This window comes from Archocentrus centrarchus, chromosome 16, assembly GCF_007364275.1.
Source record: "Archocentrus centrarchus isolate MPI-CPG fArcCen1 chromosome 16, fArcCen1, whole genome shotgun sequence".
In the NCBI taxonomy this organism is placed as follows: Eukaryota; Metazoa; Chordata; class Actinopteri; order Cichliformes; family Cichlidae; genus Archocentrus; species Archocentrus centrarchus.
The window spans coordinates 1331757-1350706 of NC_044361.1; the positions used below are offsets into that span (position 1 = coordinate 1331757).

Here is an 18950-nt window from a genome sequence, read left to right on the forward strand (position 1 = left end):
CAGACGGTGACTGTCTACACTGCAAGTTGGATTTGAACACAGTTGCTAGCCCCCACCTCTGCCAGTAGTCCGAGGGGAGCTGAAAAACAAACAGTCAGGAGGAAGAAGTTTGGAAAATGGCCTGAACAGCGCGAAGGCCAGTTTCTGTCTGAAACATCCAAATTCACGTGAGGTGAAGAATCCATTCAGCAGAAAAGTCTAGTTTGGTAATGATCTGGCATTAGCGAACAATCATCTCCTCGTGGCCCGTTGTACAGATGCAGTTCAGAGGGCAAAGATTCCCATAATCCACACCATGACGCCTGACCTGTTTTTGCCTTGGAAGAGGAGACACCACAGGCAAGTTAGGCTGGCCCGAATGAACAGGAAAAACAGGCTGGATCCACCGAAGTCCCAGCGATAGTTGGAGACAATCCACCAGAATAGCGGCCGGTATCAGACCCGCAGGCAGACCTCAAGTAAGTCTTAATTCTTAGCAGAACACCTCCACGCTTCCCCCGTCTTCTAGAACCCATCCTCCTCGAAGTGACGGCAGGTGAGCGACACAGGTAAGCCGGTATAGACGCCAGGAACGGTGGAAAGCTTGAGGTTTGCTCACCCAGATTGTGCTTTATCCAAGTTGTGTGGGATGATCTGATAGAAAAAAGCGCTTGGCGATCATACACCAGAAAAGCAGAGACATCTGACAACAAACACAGAATAAAACAACAGCAAACAGTGATCCAACCAGACCTGACAGACGGCTAGCCGCACACACTGGCACCATCAAGAATATACCAAAAGGCACGTCAGCCGTAATGGTTGTGCTTGCTGCTGCAGAAAAATTAATTTCATGGCTCCAAAACAACTGCTGAGAGAGCAGCGAGTAATAAACTGAGACTCCAGCCTTTATTCACTATTCTCTCTGAAATAAATGAGCAGCAGAGCAGGAAGACACTTTGTGTTCTGCAGCTTAAAGGCTGTTGCACAATTTCAAATGAATCAGTGATATGACCTGAAAGGAAAATATACACGCTGAAATGGAAGGAGAACAATGCACTGGAGTCAAGTGTTTAAATGCTGATTCATCCTGATGAGTGCTCCACAGAGAGCTGCCTGAACACTGAAAACGCTTTACAGTGGAAGAAGTCCTCCAGAATGACAAAAGTCAGTCAAAACGAATCGAGGAGGCCGTCTCGGCCGCTGCTGTGATCACCTGTTGTTCTGCATGTTTGGGTTAGTGCCGGTAAAATGAACTCAGAAGGGCATCTGTGCCTAATATTATTTCACCTTATTTCCAGCCATTTGGTCCCGTATCAGCCGTCAGCATCACCTCTGCAGCATCACATGTGAGACAATAAACCTGTTTTTTTTTCACTATTTTTAGCCATTATAAAGCCACCTCTACATCCAAGCTTACATAGTAAGTATAGATGTAAGACAATGCGATTACTCGATTAATCGATGGAATAATCGATGGAGTTTTCAGTTACTAAAATAATCGATAGTTGCAGCCCTAGTCACAACCTTTCTACCAGGGGGACTCGAGGCCCCTCTGAATATAATGAAGGAGCCCATCATCTTCTGATGAGCCTTTCACAGGACAGAGAGCTGAGATGAGAGTGGATGCTGCCTGACTTGCTGCCCATGAATAACAAACAGTTTCATGGAGTGCATGTATAGGGTTATATATAGGAGTGCAGCTGTGGCTGCTTCTTCAGCACTCAAAATATCTCCCTGTTCACAGATTTTCAGTAAATACGCACTTCTGCTGCCCTTCAGTTGGTTTATAGTAACGGCCGGATGAGCCGTGCAGTGCAAAAGGTGATTGTGAGACAAAGCATTTCTTCAAACAGTTCTGTCATCTCCAATGAAGTGTAAATTGATGATAAATTAACAGTCGAATGGGGAACCGAGCAAATACTCTGCCTGTCGTTGGCTGCTGCTGAAAGACGTAATTATGTAATCCTGTTTTCTTCTAGTGAGCAGAGATGATGCCAGAGGGATGGGAGGCGCTGCCTCACACACAACCGCACACAGACACACGTGCAACATAAAGCGCGGCAGGCTAAAAGCATGCTAACAAAAAATAGCAGGAAAAAATCTGGGAGTTAAATAGATGATGCTGTCTTCAGTCCTCGCACTGATGGAGGAAAAGCTTCAGCAAATACTAAAACATCTCTCCTGAAATAATTTAATGCACAAGGATCTTTGGTCTGCTAATGAAATGTGTCAGTAGGCTACTGAGGCTCATAAGTCACAGTCATAGCCGGATTTGAAAAAGTGGAGAGATGAACAGAGACGTTGCTGTAACACTGCACCAGGCATGACCTTTTTCTGAGGCAGCAAACACTGATAACTGTCTGATCTCTAATTAAGCCATCTAGACACATTTGTGGCTGCCACAGTCACTCACACAGGCCTCTGCTCTCTGAGGTGTGGGCTCGCACTTCCCACAACAGTGCATCACACACACATTACCAACCAGGCCGCCTTCCTAAAGAAACGGGCTCTGCTGGTCCAAAACATTCCAGCACCACATAACAAAGAGTTCAGTCACTCAAATAAGCTAAGGTCATGACATGCTAGTGCATATACATGTGTCAGTCAAGGCAGCCAGGCTTTAATAATGCATATCTGTACAGGAGTACATGGACATCTATGGGGACTGACTTACATTTGAAATAAGCCCCAAGTGGCCGTTTGAGGAACTGCACTCTTTGGCTATGAAGTGTTGATGTGTCCGTACTGTGTGACCAGAAATGATTTAATTACTGAATCTCAGATGAAGTACATCAGCCCTTAAATTTGGAGCTTTTTCGCACCTCTGAAACTTCTGCTCCACTGTGGGGGGAAAGTAAAACATACATTGATGCTTTTATGTGTGAGAATGGATATTTTTTAATTAGGCTTTGGATCTGTTCCCCATTAGGACATGATAATGTGATCATTGATTTATTGCTGCTAGCTACAGCTATCTGTAAGCTTTGCTGATCGTCATTTCAAAGAGCACTGGAGATTCCCATCTGCCACTAAATTAGGCTAAATGATGAGGCACTTCTATCAGCACCAGTGTATAACCACCATTCACAACTCTGACGGCCTTGAGCTTTCTTTACTGCACAGGAAAAACAGCATCTGCTAAACTGAGCTAGTAAAATAGATGTTCTCCTTGACGCCAGGCTGTGGCACTCACTGATAGGACTGAGACATTTTATTTTGTGGAAATCTAAGACCCACTTAGCAGCGGACAGATTCTGGCCCGGAAAAAGATAAGCGGTTATGGGCTGAGAGAAGATGGATGAGGCAGAAGAAATGCACAGTTCACGGAGCAGCAGCATCGCCCTGAAACCTCTCCACAAGCCTGCACTGAAAACACTGTGTGAATAAACTGGCTTTGATGAAATCCCATCACAGTCACAGCTCAGTTTGATGCACATTTTAGACCAATGAAAAAAAGACTATTCATCACATGATCGCTGCTAAACTTTGCTCACGACAGAAATAGAAACACTGCTAAAAGGCACCGTATCTTCGACTCATCTCAGACTGAAATCATCAGAATAACGCAAACTGTTTATCAGAGGCGACGGTGTTGTTGAAGCATCTGAAAGAAACAAGTGTTTTATTTGAGAGTCACAGACTCTGTAACACTTTCCATCGTGGCCTGATGTGCTGCTTTCTGAGATCTTTTTGTCGTGGTCCCCGGGTCGGGGATTCAGGGTTTTGAGAGGATGTATGTTCTAGTTCTTTCTCTTTCCTTTGAATATAGGAATTCATAGTTCTGGGTTCATCTTGGTTCCTTGCTTGGTGTCCTGTGAGTTGGATTGTGTTCAGCTGTGCTCCCTGATTGTGTGTATATACTGTCTGTGTTTCTTCAGTTCGCTGTCATGTTGTCGTCTGTGGCTTCCTGCCTGCTGTGTGCTTTCCCGTCTGTCTGTGCCCTGTTGGTCTGTTCTGCTCCATCAGTTGTTTCCAGCTGAAGTTTAAGTTAACTCCTCGAGTCCTGCATTGGGGTCCTAACCTGCCTGCCACAGCACTTTACATGACACTTTTAGCCTGCTTCACTTTGTCAGATTTCAGTGATTTCTTCATTCAGCAGGTCTGGCAGCGATCAGGCCGCTGAAATTAAACTCAGTTTTCCAAAGAACTGAACTGAATCCACAGCGATGGAAGTCCGGACTGTGGAGTCATGGCCTGAAATTAAAACTCCACTTTTTAAAGACTGACCAGCAGTTTTGTTACTTGTTGCATGTCTTGTTTCCTCAGAGAGATGCACAGATCCATAAACACATCAGTTTTAGGTGGTGGTGTGAACGCCTGCAATAAAAGCATCAGATTCATGTAATATAATACACAATGATATAACACAATATTCAGGTTATGAAAATGATGACCTGTGGTGTCCCGTTATGCATTACAATAAAAGGTAAAAGCTTTGATGGATGACTTTTGCAGACTCTTATCTATGAAGATAACCCAGATGATCTCAGTAAAGCTTATTAATTATCACCCAGACTCTGCGTCCACTCTTATTTACACACTGAATTAAATCTTGATGCTCATTTGACAGCCCAGACGCTGTAATCAGGAAGCGTGACAGAGACGGGCCTGAGTGATGACAGTCTGTCTGTGCATTGCTGCAGGTGTGTGTACACAGAAAGCCTTTGTCACACCTGGCATTAAGAGAGCGATCCAGGTGGACTCAGATCACCCCAGCTGCAGGTTAACGGCAGGTATGAGTGAAAACTGCAGCGTGGAAAAGAGAGACGGAGGAAGGCCGAGCTCAGCGGTGACTCCTCCAAGCTGCAGATGGCTGCTAATGTCATGCAGCAAATGCATTTCTCCTGACATCTTTGATTTCACGCTGTGACGCATGTAGTGAATATCCTCCTCTGATTGTTCCCGAGGCTCAGCGCATCCTGATCAAGATGACATGCTGATAGACAGAAGAAAATATCCTGTAATGGGTTCATTCTCTAAATAAAAAGACACATAATCGGCTTAAAATTAATATAATTCTCAGTATATTTCAGCATACTTTGTCCCTTTCAGGGATGCAGCATAGTCTTCAAACCAGACATCACTGCGGGGGTGTCTGAGGTCGTGCGGTCAGATTCTTTGGTGCTATTTTAACACAAATCTCTTACAGTTTCTTGGCAACAACAAGCGCTGCAATCATCATGATCCAGGTAAGCTGCTGTCACAATCTCCTCTGAGGGCAATAAAAGTCCAACTAAAGCCAAGGCGTTACCTCGAGATGGCTCAGGCGCTAAAACTCTCTCACATCCATCTCACATCTCAACCCAGTTTCCTGCATCCTTCCATCTTTTGATGCCATTTTTTATTTATGATCACTGGAAAATGAACACAAGTCTAATCTAAGTAAATATTCACAGCCCACCTCCCGAGCACATCTGTGTTCATTCTCAGTTACATGCAGTCTATTCTGCTCCCCTGAGCAGGAGCGTTGCATTCTGGGTGGGGTCAGCGAGGCCCCTCCACCCGCCTCCCAAACAGTCAACAACCACCAACGCTCATGATAAAGCACGCTGTCCTCTGCCATTATGAGCTCAGACCACAGGAGCAGATTACATCCAGCCGCGGGTTCATTTTAAATCAGCTCGCTAAAGTGGAAAAGCGAGCCGAGCCGGCTGACTGTCTGTATACTGTACGCGTATCATTAGCTGTGCAAACAGAGCAGTTATGAACATCTACACACAGCTTACAGGAGATATAAGTGGGGATGCAGGAGGTGCTGCACGCTTGGTTTCTTGTTATTACTCATCCTTTTCATTTTTCTCTGTACTGAGCTGCTGTAATGCGCAAATTTCCCCGTCGTGGGATCATTAAAGTTTTATCTTATTTTTTGTTGTGTTTTGGTCCCAGTTATGATTTCAGACTGTTATCCTTTATTGTGTTTCTCATTGTTCAGCTTGTGCAGCTCTCTTGGGTTTCGTTGTGTGTTCTGCTGTCTCTGATATTCACTTCCTCGTCCTGTTCTGGCACTAACGCTCTTTGTGTGTCTCTGCTTGCTTTGCTTCTTCTGTTTTCCCTCCTTTGTAATCATCGGCTCTGCCGTTATGAGTTTCCTCTGTGTCGAATTTGTCTCACCTGAGTCCAATTAGCCAATCACCCTCCTGCGTGCCCCTCCCGAGTTGCAGGACTGCATTTGTTCTTTTGCTGACTCGAAGTCTGAAGCTCTGACTTCATCTTTGTAGCTGCTGCCGTGCTGTTGTTGTTTTTTGGACCATATTTAAACAACAGACACAGATCCCTGCAACCATAACTACAGCAATCATTATATTTATCAGGTAACTGATTAACATGGGAGTCTTTCTCAGGTCTCTGCTTGGTCTGTATTAAAAGAATTAAATAATGGATCAAGTGCTTCCCTTAAATATAAAATTATTTGCCAGAACAATTATGTGGTAAATGTGTTCAGTTATTGGAAGGCTATTTGGGTGGTCATTTCATTTCTACTTCGTCCTGATTGGGTTCCCAAACTTCCTCAGCTGGTAAAGGAGCAGCGAAGCGCCTCACCCAGTCTGAGCACAACCACAATACACAGAAAACGTATTTCAGCCTCTTGTATCCAGGATCTCCATCTTTTGGTCATTACCCAAAGATAAGGACCACAGGTGGAGTGAGGACAATCAGAGGGTTCTGGATTCGCTCTCCGGTCTCTGGCAGGCCTGTAATATTCCTGTTCCTGCACTGATCCATCAACAGCTCCATTTCCCATCTCTCATGAGTACGATCCCAGGATAGTTAAACGCCTTCACTTAGGGAAGCACTCCTGCTCCAACCCAGGAGGAGCGGCTTACTTAAAAGCATGTAAGGCTTCCCTTTAGATGGCTGATGATGCAAAAGTAAATTCAGAGTAAGTCAATTTCTGGTTAAAGTGTTTGGCTCATTTTTAATTCACTCTGTGGGACTGTGGCATCAAAGCTGAACTCAATATTAATCTGCCGTATTCAGGAGAACATGAGCCCCATCTATGTGTTTTTGGCTGCCGGTTCCCTGCTTATAAACCTCACTGAAATACACTGCAGCCTTATGCAGGATGAGGTGGAAAAACATGCGCGCGCGCGCGCACACACACACACACACACACACACACACTGACTTTTACTCGTCATCCTGTTCCAGCCAATTCTTCCTCGAGCAACTTTGAATTTCACCCAGCATTTTTCATCCGTCCTCATTCATCATTTTTCTATCAGCCAGCCTAGTCTGAGCATCCAGGGAACTCCAGCTGAGGCCGCGTGAATAACACATCAATTATTCATGTCTTGTTTTCCGGCCACAAGGACAGAGGTGCCTGAGCCGGCTCGTCCCTCAAAAGTGATGCATTGGTACGATAAACCACTCGTCGTCGCCTCGGTCCAACTCCCGCTCTTCCATCTGCACCAACCCCACTGTGACATCTGCACAGAGCCACACAGGAAGTGACAGCTATTCAGCTGCACCATGTTCCTGCATGGCCTCAGGCCCATCCAGGCTACAGACGTAAGAGGAGGGTGTGATATTTGGTTGGTATTGGCTTACTGGGTTGTAGCTCCATCCCAGTGCTGGGCTGTGCATGCACAAGTCCCCTCTGGGAGAATCTGCAGCCTAACTAGCATGACTCACATCACTGCTCCCCTGCTTAGTGTGTACCATCACCCTGGTGGCACCAAAGTGGCTAGCAACACCGTGTCAAACACTGTGATGTCAGCTCTCTGCAGCCATTTTGGTTTTCCACGCTGCAAAATGGACTGAAGAGCAGTCAGACTCAGGGCAGCCGCAGGGGTTCGGTTCAAATCCTGCAGTTAAAAACATCCTGAAAAAAGCTGTGTGGACAACATGAATGTGTCACAGCAGCTCGCTTTAGTGTCATTTTAGCTCATTAGTATTCAGCACTGGTGCACTGCAGCTTCAGTGCAGCTGACTGTGTGTCTGCAGAAACTGACAAATTATGAATATACTGCAGCTGCAGCAAATTAACCATCACTGGCAATAAGCTAGAGGTCTACAGTCATAGCAACAGCTCGGTGGGGGAGTACTGATGGCATTGAACCACCACAGTCAACGGCAGATTTCCATCTGCAGTATATCTGACAGCATGGTTCTGCTTTCAGACTTCAGTGACTTTCCATATGTGGAACGCCTAATGCAGGAAGAGCAGCACAAAACAGAGTAGGCATTAACACAATATGAGTGGGATTAAGACAGATACAGAATGGAAGGAGGAGCTGGTGGGTTGTGCAGTGGCTTGCAGATGTGCAGCAAATGTGGACAAACTAAAGGAGCCTAAATGGTGCACTCTAAATAAGACTCAGTATATTCCCGTGGTTACTCTGGGCTGAATGCTCCCATCAGACGAGTGCAAAGAAAGAAGTCTGAGAAGATAAAAGTTATTCTCTGTCATTTACTGTGTTATGTACTGCAAAGCAACACCAGTGCCTCCACAGAGGAGCATCCGAGAACATGCTGCAGGGATTACAGGGGGACATTACAAAGCTGCTGTAGGCCAAACTCTCATGTAGATATCATTAGCAGTGTGCTCAGACACTCTGCTGTGGCTCTTCTCTCCCAGTGAACAACAAGTGTGATGTTTTTTTCATGCTTGTGTGAATTTGATTGTTGCCATTACAAGCTTTGCTCTTGCATGTGAAAGCTGTTTGTGTTACACCGGAGCAGCGAAGTTTCATCTCATTACTGAGAACAGTTTATTCTACTGAACACTTGTATTTAAATTACAGCATCCATGATTCCTGGATAATCTCCTGTCAGTCCCTCCTTGAACATTAATGTTGCATTATCTACAGAATAAACAGACTATTATGCTATCACTCAAATTTCTCTGGTTGATTATTATTTTGTCTGTTTTTGACAACTCACTGCACTCAAAATATGAGTGTGTGTGTGTGTGGGGGGGGGGGGGGGGGGGTCTGTTGACTGATAACATGACTGATAAATGTCAGAGGGTGACGTTGGTAAAATAGTGCAATAAAAAGCTGAAAGGGTTTAAAACAGGTCAGTTATTCTTCATAAGGAAGACTTGTTTGCTTCATTGGCATAAGGGGCAAAATAAATAAAGACAAATAAAATACTGATATTAGAAATTGATCAAATTATCATTCAGAACATTTTGATCTGCTCAGATGTTCAACATCAGTGCATCAATAGTCACAGTCATGATCAGTACTGGTCTATATTACTATAACTATATTCTGAAGACAGTAATATTAATGGATGCTGAGAGTTATGAGAACACCAACAGCACCTGTGTACGAGCCTGGAGGCAGAAACCTCAGCGTTTCCTCCAGGATTATGTTTAATAGTCCAAAATATACCCAGCTAAAGCTCACTAATTTATAACATATTTGCTTAATCCACACTCACAGGGTAATTATATGAGGTTGTTTTTTAAAGCAGCTGCCTCAAAGGAAAAGGGATCAAACCACAGACACACAAAGCCACCATGACATCATTTCTTTCGCCATCACCACGTTACTGTTTCGAAACCAGACGTGAAACTGAAAGTCGTTAGCTGATGAGGATTCCCTGTTTTATCCTGTCTCTCTTTCATTTGTAGGAAAAATAAGATCTGACTCTAATGAAGTCCTCGGGAAAGTGTCTGTGGAGGTCTCAGAGTGAAGGAGCTGAGGGCCATTTTCCCATAAACCTCTATCAGCTGACTCGCCCCCTTCTGGCCATTCTAAAGAATGCAGGTTTATCTTTTGTGTTGTCTGGTTCAAACGCAGCAGCTCGTCGTCCCCGTGCTTGTGTGGGTTTCCTCCGGGACTGCTGGTTTCTGCCACTACACAAACATGCTCAGTCACTGTGACCTTGACCGAGTCACTGGCTTCCATTTAGAGGTGGTCCCTGAGTGCTGCACTATGGCTTCCCACTGCCTCTAATAATTATGATGGATTAAATACAGGAATCAATAAAAGATGTCTTCTCTCTACTCTGTGCTTCCCTTCCTGTCTGATTGATCGGCATCGAGCTGCTCGGTCCTTCCAGAAACCGCCGTCTGAAATGACCGTTATGTAAAAATTCCCATCTGTGAAATTGTTCTGATATTATGCGAGTTTGGGACTGTTGCAGTAAAGATGTATTATCACTGATCATCAGGGCCTATGAATCACAGAAGCATAAAAGCAGAAGACAGTACCTCTTCTGGCCGGTCACAAACAAATGCAATCTCAGCTGCTAATGGAGAGTTATGTGCTTGACACTAATTGCTGCTTGAACACCCCCACCACCATCTGGAGATGAGGGAAAAGGCCATCGATTACCGCTCAGTCTCACAGTAAATCTTTAGCAGGGAGGAGTGTCCCCGCAGCAGCATCACGAGCTGATGTGTCTGAAGAAAGCAGGCAGCACCTTGAAGCACCCTCTCAGTGCTGGAACAGCTGTGCTAATTGCTGAACTTGACAACACCCGGATGGAGTAGCTGAGGTGCGTAGCTGTGCTCCACTGTGCCGCAGCCTGTCATTTCTTCATTTCTCTCTTTTTTTTTTAGCTATTATGCAAATCTATCCGGCACCACTGCTCCCAGCTGCAGGAGAAACGAGTCGTAACTTGTGACAAGGCTAATCTCAGTGGACACACTGGAGCACGGCCCAATCAGCAGGGGCAGCAGGCGCAGAATGAGAACACCAAACAGAGCAGCTCCCTCAGCTCCTGTAAGCTTAGCAAACAGGGCTTTGAAAGGGAGCGTCAGCTTCACCTGCACGAAAATATGCAGACAACCTGTTTTTATAGAGCTGAGTGATGCGTCAGGTATAAACTATACAGAATAAATTGATAAATTATTATAGATTATTTTAAATCAGAAAACAGCCAAAGCTCCCATATAGAGATGAAGGTTGTTTTTATTCTGCTAAAAAAAAATGATCATTTTGTTTGTGAAAGGTCAGAATGTGATCTTATAATTATCTAAAACTCAAATATTTTCAGTTTACTTTCAGCAGTAACATCAAATTCTGACTTTTGAGAAGCAGAATCATGTCAGGTGTTATGTGATGTATTTGATTAACTACCAAAAACATCTAACGACTACCAAATGATGTCTGAAGAATCATTTTCACTTGCATATCTGCTGCAAACACCATAACAGCAGCAACTCAACTGGAAGTCAGACTGAACATTGAGCCAGTATGGAGGGGGGGGGGGGGTAGGATTTCAGCGCAGTGGTTAGATCAGGCCTGGTCCATCTCCTCCTGGTGCTTCAGAGGGAACACCCCAACCTGCAGGTCCAAAGGCTCAAAGACGTGCAGAGCAAGCTGCACAGAAAACAAACTTCCTGAAGAATAAACTGGTCATCACTGGGTGTTATTAAAGATCAACCATTATATTCCATTATGTTCCAAGCAGCCCTAGAAGCCTAATTAAAAGGATTACGCCATATTTTTTAAAGGGCTGTCAGTAATCCTGCAGGTTTGAAACAGGATCTGCTCCCCTCACTGCAACCCCTCCTGTGGGCTGGATGCATAAATAGCTCAGAAGCTGACTGAGCTGCAGTGATGGCTGCCGCAGGGACAAGACATCACACATGCAAAGTTGTAAAATGCATCATCTACACTGAATGGAGCATAAATTTGTTTTCCAGCAGCAATAAACCACAAGATTCCGCCCCCCGAACAGCACTTTACAACCTTTGCGGGCACAAACACGATTCCAAACAGCATCCCTCTCTGAGAGCAAAACCACAGAGAGAGCAGCAAAAATGCCCATCACTCTTTCTCCGTCACATTCTCCCTGCTGGGTTTCTACAAGGTCATTCTGGTGCACGACGCAGCGCACGAAACCCCGGCTGCACGGGCACCTTTGAGCATAAATGAACGGAAACACAAGCAGGGGAAACTTTCTAAATAGTGAGAGAAAAGCGCAGCGGGATTAAGGCAGTAAATTTGTGACCGTGCAGCGGTAACAGAAGGCGAAGCGGGAGACGCAGGAAGGGCAAGGGCATCGGTGCCAACACCGCCGCTAATTAGACCGAAAGCTGCTCTTTAAGGCCATTAAAACACAGCGTCACATCAGCTTCTACCTTTGCCTACATGCCTGAAACCTCTGCGCCGGGACGGATAGAGATGAGGATGGGTGTTAACGCACAGGACCTGCCCGAAGGAAGAAAGGAAGGCCCCCCCCCCCCCCCCCCCCCCCCCCCCCAAAAAAAAAAAAGCCTTAAAATCCTCTCCAACTGTTCATTAATTCTCTGCGCAGTTCTTTGCATACACGTGCAGGGGTCAGCGCATTGCGCAGCGCGGGCCTATAAACTGGTTTTTAATGATGAATAAATCTGGATTTGAGTCAGAAACGCACCGAAATATTCCTGCATGTCGCCCTCTTCGTGCAGGCTCACTTAAGGAAATTAAAAAAGTGACGTAAAGACAAAAAGTGGCTGATTAGAGAAGATTCGTCGTTTTCTTACCTTCCTGCGAGGATCAGAGCGTTATAGGGTGACCGGGATTTTCAGCGCAGGGACGTCACCCCGAGTACTGGAAGCAGAAAGGTACTGTGATGTACGCTGACGTAGCAGCAGAGAGCTGCACTCTCCTCCCCCCTCCGCCCCCTTTACTTACTACACAGCATCCTTCCTGCACGGAGACACCGCCCCCTCCTCCTCCTCCCTGCGCTCCCATCTCTCTCCCAGCAGACACCATTCCTCTCAGAAACAAGAGGGGGGCTCGCTGGTTTGTACATGGGGAAGTGAAGTGAAGGTGATTCATTTTTCTGCCCTGTGATTCAACCATTGGTGAGTATGAATACTGGAAGGTCCCGCTCTTTATACAGGACGCGCACAGCCAGGTAGAAAATGCGCTCTTCCCGCTCGCGCTCAGCGGAGCTCACACTGGGTCCGCGTGCACCAAATGGTTGGTGCAATGAAGTGTGCAAGACGAGCCTCTTCTTGCACGTGTTTGGGCTCGTGCCTGTAATTGGCTGTTAAAAGGGAAGGGGGGGGGTTCAGAAGGATGCGTGTGTTAGAAACCCTTTTGGATGCTGATATTTTAAGGCTGTGATACAAACACAACTGCAGCGTCATAAAGAAAAACACTGAAGCATGAGAGGAAAAATAACAGAGAATATGACCGGAGCTTATGGAGAATCATTTCTCTCTGTCAGCAGCGGTTTCATCCACTCGGTGTAAGCAGAGATGAGGTCCAGTTTTTCCAAGCAGGGATCGTAAAGGAATTCAAAGTTCCAGCTTGGACACTGCGGACCTTTCAGAGCAAGAAAAGCGCAGATGTTAAAAACACTGACTTGAATTTATCTGACAGTGTGGTTGGTGTTCAGAGCAGCTGTAGCCCTGTTTACTGCACGTTTGTAGGCAAACTACAGAAATGCAGGTTAGTTAACTTCCACTGATGCTATGAGATTATCACTGAACAGATGATATTCGTTTCGGGCTTTCTGTGTTACTTGTTGCCAGCTGGGGCCTTTCAGTGTGTGGGTTCTCTCCTTCCTTCCACAGTACAGACACACGTGTGAATGGTTGGCTGTGTGTCTTCTGCTGCTGTAGTCCATTCAGAGATGCTCTTCTGCATACTCATCCAGAGGACTGCAGCTCACTGTCTGTAAACCCCACAGACAGCTGTGAGAAAATCACATCAATAAGCAGTTTCTGAAATATTCAGACCAAGAAACGTGATGAGAGATGCTTAAAGCATCTTTCTGTCTCATTCTGGTGCTCAGTTTGAACTTCAGCAGGTCATCTTGACTGTTCTGCATGAATGCATGCTCTGAGCTGCTGCCGTGTGATTGGCTGATCAGATATTTGCATTAATGAGCAGTTGAGCAGATGTAACTAATAAAGTGGCTGGGTGGTGTAAATAAACAGAAATGTGTCTTTCTCATTGGGGGTTCAGTTTGATTTGGTATTTATTTCTGATAGAATTTGCTGTGATTTTCTTGTGTCCCCATCAAAAAAAAATCCCTGGAAACACCCGTGCTGAGGATACCATCACCTTGGCTCTGATTGGTCGAAAACCGTGCCCACCCTCTGTGTGTAGCGCCCCCACTGTGCCTTCAGTGTTTCGGACTTCCTGTCAGATTTTCACTGACACTGCAGCTGTGGTCTGATGATCATCGGGAGCTTCAGATCAGATGAGGCCTTTCAATTAGCTTCAGGCTTTCAGCTGCTGTTGTCTGTTTGGGTCATCTATCGATCAGATTGGAATAGAGAGCTGCTGTCTGCAGGAGCCGGTCCCTCCGTCCTCTGTCCTGCTCGTGCTGACAGTGGAGGGTGATGAAATTGTGTGAAGCCTCACATTATTAGAAAGACAGACCCATCTTCTGATCCCCTGTGAGCAGCACCTGGCAGCAGTGTGCAGGAAGAGCTCCTTCTTTTAAAAAAAACCTCTGGCAGATTTAGGCTCAGGGAGGAGCAGCCATCTGCCACGACAGGCTGGGTAATGAGGAGCAAAGAGAGGCTATCAACATCAAACAGGACAAATCAGAAACTACAGGAGAAAGAAGACAACAATGACATGCAATGGCCTTTAAACACATGGAGACTGAATGGAAGACAAATGCTCAGTGGGAAGTCCTCCAGCAGCCTGAGCCACCTGATCCAGCTCTGATTATGAAGGTCTATCATAAAGGAAGCCTTGAAGTCCTGGCTACCTTCCAACAGTCCTTTTGGTTTAGGAAGTTTCCTAACTGAACAAAGTGACTCAGAAGTATCTGCAGTCAAAATAAGAGCTGTTTGAGTTCTCCAAATGCTTAGGAAAGGAGCCTCAGTGCTTCCTTTACCTCCTTTAGCAGAGGATACACTGGTACCATCCTTTATGGAAGGAGATGAGAACAAACCTGACAAAGTGGTGCAGATCACGTAAGTGTTAATAATAATATCATTTTTCATTTCATGCCATAAAATGTTTTGAATTTTCAACAGCCTGCTAAACACAGCTGAACTCTGAATGTCATGATGGATGGATGGATGGATGGATGGATGGATGGATGGATGGATGGATGGATGGATGGATGGATGGGTGGGTGGGTGGGTGGGTGGGTGGGTGGATGGATGGATGGATGGATGGATTTATGGATGGATGGATGGATGATGGATGGGTGGAAGGATGGGGGTATGGAGGGATGGAGGGATGGATGGATGGATGGATGTTGGGGTAAATTATTATGATGCTGTAATCAAAGGGTGATCTATTAGCACACAATGACTTCAGTAATAACAGCACCAAGAAAAAAGCAGCAGGCCCAGTGAAGGAGAGAATGATGTAGGCCTGAAAACAGCAAGACAGTTGAGACCAATGAGAGGATGAAGGACGATCAATAAGTTTCTGATGTAGAGGATAACTGTTCTGATAGAACTCGCTGGGCGCTGTGTGTGAGCTCCTATAAACCTGGAAACTGTGGAACAGCTGACCTGTACGACGTGCAGAAGAGCACAAACCATCGTTAACCATCAGATGACGAGCAGTCCCTGTATTAATGAAGGGACGGTCACTGTGCTTTATGGATTAATGTGCGCATTACTCAGTTTTTCTGCACTTTGCAACAATCAGCCATGAATGTAACTCACTGACAGTCCCACAGATTCAACAGAGAGAATTTAATCTTTGTGTGTTTACTGCTGAGACAAAGACAGCTGTTAACATCTGCTGTGTTTCATAAACATAACTGTGTTATAGCGAAGCAGAAATATGTGGGGCTCTAAAAGCTCAGCATAAAGACTGATCCAAAGCTCTGCGCTCACAATCTTTGAGCCACCCAAAGTTACAGTTACGCACTTGTTGTGATGACCTCTCACCCCATCACAAATGAATGAACACCCCTGGAAGCAAGTTTGCAACCACAGCAGGTGTAGGACACGCTTTCTTCATCATTCGATTTTAAGCTATTAACAGTAAGTTGCACACTGCAAACATCAGTAAATCATGTTTGCACAATTCATTTAAATATTCTGCTGAAAGGGAACCTCCTGCAGGTACATGTGCACAGCTGTGACCCACAGAACTGACACTGTGTAGTAAATCCAGCAGCCACAGGGTGTAAGTCAGTCTGACCGTATGGATGTGCCTTTGTCTTTAAATGCAGCCTTTGTAAGTCAGTCTGACCGTATGGATGTGCCTTTGGCTTTAAATGCAGCCTTTGTAGTGAAGGAATATTTCTCCGGTGCTTCTTGTTGAAGTGCCCTGCAGAAGCAGCAGCAGAGGAGCACGTCGTGGTGAAGTCAAATTGGCACATTGTCACTTCAACATGGCGGACATCCAGCATCACATTGTTAAGGAGACGACTGTAAGGTCAGTGGAACTCTCAGCGCACCGCTTTCTCCTTTTCCCAAGTCCTACCCAGCATTCCTGGACCTCGATGATACGAGACAAGAGGCACTTTTGGAGTAGACTAGGAGCTGGTTCCTCAGCGGCCTGTTGGCTGAAACCACAGAGAAGTCTGCAGTCTGAGAGCGAAGTGCTCTGTTAGTATAGTATAATATGGTACTGTGAGTTGGGGCCGATCATTCAGGACTTGGTATTGGAGAAGATATTCAAATTCGGAATATAACGGGGGGAGAGAGAAGCTAATACAGGAGAAAACCGAGCTGTTTCTAGTGTTTTGGATCAGCTGAAAGCTCTCAGGAAGCCTTTTGTGTGTCATGAACCTGACCTGAATGCAGGCAAAACAAAAGACGAGTTTTATTAACAAAGTTAATAAAACAGTGACGAGCAGGCGGGCAGTGAAACATGGGGACTGGACAGGATTATGTATACACAGAGCTCTGATTGGAAAAGGCAGACAGAACAGGACACGTCAGAAAAACTAACCTTCAACGTTGAGCAAGAAGGAACCAAAAGACAAACACAGTGAACACAAAGAGGCAGAATCCACAGATATATCAGTGACCATGACCATATCACAGTGGTGGATACTCATATTAAACATCATGAGGCCAGCCTTTGGACCAAAGCTCAGGTTTCAAATGGCTCTTTTGTCTCTTTCTCCTGTTATTTTTCCTACTTCCTGTTTGTGGTCTTCCTGTGCTCCTCTTTTCTTTCCACAGCCAGTCCAGGCAGATGGCTGCAGCTCCGGAGCACGTACATGTTCGTGTCCGTCTGCAGCTGTTGGCTCTGCAACAAAATGTTAGTTCATGTGTGATTTAATTACTGAGCAGAATCAAATTTCCTGCACACGGTAACTCAGTCAGGGCCGGTTTAATGTGCTTCTGGCAGCGCTTATCTGCAATTCATTACAGTAAACGCTGTATGAATCGCACCAGCAGGAATCACAGGCTTTATGTAACCCTGCAAAGGGACTTGAGCTGCTTGAAGCCTGCAGCATTACCCTGGGTGAAAATACTAAAAACCCTTCATTAAGCTCAGCACAGAAAGACTCAAACCTTCACAAAGAATTTAAATTTTCTTTTAGTAGAAACAGAGTAGAAATGTAGTTCTGGTGAAGAACTGCATTTGTGTGGATCATTTACTTCAGTGATAGCTCAGTTATATCGAGGTTTATCGAACCGAAGAAATTTCGTAAAGGTTTTTTTACTCTTTGAAAATTACACGTTGGAATTAAATGCATTTTTCCTCAGTGCTGTATATGATTAAAAGATTTATCATTTTCATCCAATCTTAAAAAACAACAAGCAGCACAAAACACGAGTCCAGAACGACGTCTGAACATTGTTTAATTTTTCCTACTAAAGCATCCAGAGTTCTAATTATAAACATGGAAATCTGGAAATCTGAGAGGAAAATATTGTAGATTTCTGCCTGAAAACTGACAGATTTTAAAACCATGTTTTGTATTGAGTGGGGAGCATTACCTGGAAGATTGGGGGGGGGGGGGGGTCCACCAAGAAATGTCAAGCCCCTGAATTTCTTCCTTTCTGAATAATTTTGTCTTTTCTGCATCAGTTTATGATTGGAAGTGTTTTTATTTGCATAAAGGGAAACAAAATCAGGCAGCATGTGGCTGTTTTCATAAGTATGTGTCGCAAATATTGAAAATGATGTGTCTATATATATGACTGAACTACGGAGGTCTTTTCAGAGGCCTTCACATCCTGCTCCCACTCATCTGCTAGTGTCGCATCTCCATCAAGGCCCACCTCAGGTATCTCTGACTGTTACACCTGATCTGAAGGCTTAAAGGAGCATGAAACAGGAAACAAATAAAGTATGACTCAAATAAAGGTTTAATTCAATAAAGGAACAGCAGCAGCTGCATTTTATTGTCTCCCTCCTATAATGTCTGGTTAAACGGGGGGGGGGCTTTGAACTTGGGTTAAGGATGAATATTTGTCGCCATCTGGTGGCCAAATGCTGCAAAACTACAGTAAAAATGTCTCCGTGAAAAACTGCTGGAAAATTCTGAACAGGGTAGAAAACAGAGACGGTAATAACTGATAAGAAATTAGCTAAATGTACAAAAACCTCTGAAAGCGCGTCACTGTGGATAAATCGATCTGATTGGTTGAGTGTGTAGCACACACAGAGCAGCGGTATCACCACCACTAAATAAAAAGTCAAATAAAGATATTTTTAATAAATTATTGATTTGATTTGTTTGTTTGTTTTGTCTTCTTGGATGGGTGTTCTGTTAACTGTAATTTCCCCACTGTGGGATCAATAAAGTATCATCATCATCATCATTGTTGTGTAGGGATAAAGAACATATCAAATGATAGATACAAAATATTTAAAGCTTTCAAACGCACTGTTACTGCACATGTGTATATTTTTGAATTAATTTAATGAAAAGGCACTGAGACATTTTAATGTATTACAAATCAAACTCTCACAGACCAAAATGCACTGAACTGGATTTAAAATCAAACTTGTAATGAGATTATATTCATTAAGGAGCAGGTACAGACACACTGGGGCTGTCTGTAGCTTTACAGGATTATTATTATTATTATTATTATTATTATTAATAAAATATAACAGCAGGTACCAGCCTGCCCGTTTATTTCTAACCCTCGTCAGTATTTGAGGTATTTTGAGGCCATTTCGGTG

General features: G+C 44.7%; 1 protein-coding gene across 1 annotated transcript in view; it reads right to left on the bottom strand.

Annotated features, from left to right (window-relative positions):
* The window catches only part of sv2a (synaptic vesicle glycoprotein 2A), a 47719-nt gene extending 35180 nt beyond the window's left edge, over positions 1 to 12539 (bottom strand). Inside the window, 1 exon segment of the mRNA XM_030749359.1 lies at positions 12407 to 12539. The gene's annotated coding sequence lies outside the window, so the exon portion shown is untranslated.
* Between the last annotated feature and the right edge of the window lie 6411 nt (positions 12540 to 18950).